This window comes from Spermophilus citellus (assembly GCF_964194105.1).
Source record: "Spermophilus citellus genome assembly, chromosome: 9".
In the NCBI taxonomy this organism is placed as follows: Eukaryota; Metazoa; Chordata; class Mammalia; order Rodentia; family Sciuridae; genus Spermophilus; species Spermophilus citellus.
In genome coordinates, this window is record NC_138191.1 from 26,928,554 (window position 1) to 26,932,642 (window position 4,089).

The following is a 4,089-nucleotide window of genomic DNA, read 5'->3' on the forward strand; positions in this document are numbered from 1 at the left end:
CTCCCTGCGCAGGCGCGGCTGGGACGAGGGTGCCCCCCTCTCCGCCGGAAGCGCTTGTGGAGGGCGGGGACTCCAAAGAGGCGGGGGCGTGTGCTTCTGGTTCTTGTATCTTCTTCTAGGCTTCTGCCCTTTCTGTGAGGGCTGTGATGTTCCATGAAAGGGTGAATGCGTCACTTTCCTCCGTGTGTTAAAGGGCGTATCGCAGGGGCTGGGGATGTGGCTCAAGCGGTAGCGCGCTCGCCTGGCATGCGTGCTGCCCGGGTTCGATCCTCAGCACCACATACCAACAAAGATGTTGTGTCCGCTGAGAACTAAAAAATAAATATTAAAAAATTCTCTCTCATAGCGCAGGGTAGGCAGAAATTGTTCTTTGATGCCTGATTTGAAAGCTGGAACCTCTTCCTTCCATGAGGTGTGTCCCTCACTGGACCTTTTCCTTGAACCTCTACTGTGCTCACTTTATTTTGATAAAAAGAGTATGGCTACATAATTTAACAGGTTTTCAGGGGCCTTCTAGGGGACGGACAGACGGATGAAGATGGTTGGGAACATGAGATTAAGAGAATAATTCTATAAAATAGGTCCACTATGCTACCCCTGCTCCACATGCTTTGTTTTCCAAGAAGCTACTTACCTGCCTAGCCTAAGTGGACAGGGTATGTCAGTTTCCTCAGCAAACCACCTGTTAACTGCAGAAGAAATAATGCAGGCCCCAAATAATGTTGATAGGAGGAATCCAAGTTACTCCCAAGGGAGAGACTTTTGTGACCAGATCCTGAAACTGGGAGATGAGGATAGTTCTTCCTAACGATAAAATCCATAAGAATGTATGGTGGGCTGGGATATAGCTCGCAGTTGCTAGAGTGGTGCTTCGCATGTACAAGGTCATGGATTCAATCCCCAGCACCATCACCACCAAAAAAAAAAAAAAAAAAAAAAAAAAAATTCAATTAGCCTATAATTGCAAAGACTCAGGAAGCTGAGGCAGGAGGATCCCAGGTTGGAGGCCAGCCTCAGCAATTTAGTGAGGCACTAAGCAAGTTAGCTAGACTGTGTCTCAAAATAGAAAATAAAGAGGCTGGGGATGTGGCTCAGTGGTTGAGTCCCTTTGCTGGCAAAGCAATAAGCCTTCTTTTTCCTTTTTCTCAAAACTGTGTCCTTGTTATTTGATTGGAATGAGGAATAAGGACCAAGATTTTGGCAACAGTAGGATGAAACCCTTAACCTCTGGGATCTAATGTGAATAGGTTTAGAATTGGTTTGATTTATGGAACATCCAGCTGGTGTCCACTGCCAAATTGCTTGGTGTGGAGAAAACTGCCATAAAATTGGTCAGAGAACTCTTTTGTATTGGGTATGTGAATAAGATAAAGTTTTTTCCTCTTATAGCATCCTATTCCCTAACAAATCTCTGCCAAATCAACCCTGAGATGTAGGATAGGGCTAAGGATAGTGATGGAGCTGACAAGTGGAGAGCCTGAGGAAGACTGATGAAAGTTCCCCTTCTCTGTTCAGTTTGCTAGGGTGTTAGATTTAAAACCCAAGGAAGGACTGTGCGCCTGGAAATGAAGCTTTGTGGTGAGAACAGTTCTCCATCTCTTTATATGTTCCCCATTCCATAGACTTATGTGAGAATTTCTTTGTGGCATATCTAGGAATGGAGACGTCTAGATCCAGGTTTACACTTAACCTAAGGGTTAATGAAAGGTGCCTCTACCTGTCCCTGTATTCTCTCCAACACCTTATATTAGTTTTTTTTTTCCTCCCCTTATCCTCCTCCTCCTTTTTTTTTTTTTTTTTTGACTGGAGATTGGACCCCAGGGCACATTACTTTGAGCCACATTCCTAGCCCTTACTTTTATTTTTTATTTTGAGACAGGGTCTCGCTAAATTGCTTAGAGCCTAGCTAAATCTCTGAGGCAGACCTTGAATTTGCTATCCTCTTAACCTCAGCCTTCAAAATCACTGGGATTATAGGTGTGTGCCTCTGCCCTGGTTTATTATCCAGCTTTCTAAACTTTGCTTGTCTAATGGGTGTGAAGTGATTGCTCATTGTTTTAATTTGCATTTCTCTGACAATGAGTTCGCACACCTTTTCAACAGCTTGTAGCTGGTTGAATTTCCTTATTTGCAAGTTGTTCATTTATATCCTTTGCCCATTTCTTTTTTTCCTGTTGATAGTCTTCCTTTTTGTTACTATTGACTTGCAAAGGTATATAATATATTCTATTAGTCTCTAATTGGTTTTAGCACACATTTTACCTCTCAGTTTATCTTTATCATTGGTGTGCTTTTTTTATTTTTATATAATCAAATTGTCAATTTACTATTATTGCAATTTTACTTTGTGCTTTTTGGGTTTTATTTAATACTTCTTTTCCACTTTAAGGTCACAAAGATATTTTTCTATATTTTTCTTCTACCAAGTTTCTACTCTTTCTGGTAGGTCTTCAATCCATCTTGAGTTTATCTCTGTAAGTAATGTCAGTAATGTGCCAGGATGTAGCCATCTTTGGTGTAGGCATCCATTCAGCCTTATCAGTTTAGATGGGAGACTGGCAAAAATCCCCAAATTTCAGCTTTTTATTAAATAATTTAATCAACACAAAAAAATGCACATATCCTATGAAAGGAAAGTGACCACAACACTCTGGGCAACCGAGAGATCTTTATTGCAGCAGTGCAAAAGAGGAGAAAAAAAGAGAAGAGAGAGAGAGCAAAAGCAAGAGAGGGAGACAGAGTAAGAGCGAGGGTCCCTGCAGGAGGTAGTTTTTTTTTTTAATTTAAATGAGTATTCTTTTTTTAAATATTTGTTTTTTAGGTGTAGATGGACACAACACAATGCCTTTATTTTTATGCGGTGCTGAGGATCGAACCCAGGTCCCACCAGTGTTAGGGGAGCACTCTACCGCTGAGCCACAATCCCAGCCCGGAGGGAGTTTTTATAGCTCAAATCTAATGGGATCTCTGGGTCTGCAAGCTGCCATGTAGGCATACAGTGATTGGATCACACAGTAGTTGCTAAGGGTGTCATCTTCTGCCTTCAGGTAGATGGGGCAGGGGTCAGATGTGGGTTTCTGTTGTATCAGACCGGTAGGGGTCAAGTGTTCAGCCTTGAGTGGGGTTGAGTGTTCAGACTTGACGCAAACAGATGACAAAGAACCAGAGAGAGGGGGGTTTGAGTGGTGGGTTATCCTGCAACTTATGTTTGTTCAGCCTGCCCTGCAGACAACTTAGTTCAGCATGTCCTGCACCTAACATCCTATATTATCTGAGCCCCTGGGGCTCTTTTCTCTCACTTATCTGTCACAAACTCTCAATTCATTTTCCATCTTTCTAATCCTTCCTACACTGAAGCCCTTAGAACCTCCCTGCTCACTGGTAGCAGATGGCTTTGCCTCTTGTTTCACTGAAAATGTTGGGGTCATCCAACAGAACTTCACTTTGTTTTACTTCAACACTTCTGTGACTCCTTATTTGTTATTTTGGAGGCACAAGTGACCCTCCTCATTTACAAGACTGAGTCTCTCTGTTGACCTAATCCTTTTCCTTCCTTTCTATAATGTGCTCTATTGATTATTTCTCTCTCTCTCTTTTTTTATTTTTTATTTTTTTAAGAAATACTTTTCTTTAAGAGAGAGAGAGAATTAATTTTTTTAATATTTATTTTTTAGTTTTTCGGCGGACATAACATCTTTGTTTGTATTTGGTGCTGAGGATCGAACCCGGGCCGCACGCATGCCAGGCGAGCGCGCTACCGCTTGAGCTACATCCCTAGCCCCCTCTCTCTCTTTTTTTATGTCAAATCTCCACCTGCTTTGGATCTTTCTTTGCATATAAACATTATTGATATTACTCCTAATATGAGAAAACCTTGCTTTTAAACTGCCACCCTGTATAGTAGATAATATAAAATAACTTAATATTTACACCAACCTTGTATCTCTTCCTGTTCCATAGAGTTTGGAAGGCTAAAAACTACATTTTCTAGCATACCTTGCAGCCAGAGTCCTGGATGTGATTTAGGTTCGGTTGGAGGTAACTACATGAGATTTATAAATGGAAATTAAAGATAGCCAGAAAAATTTA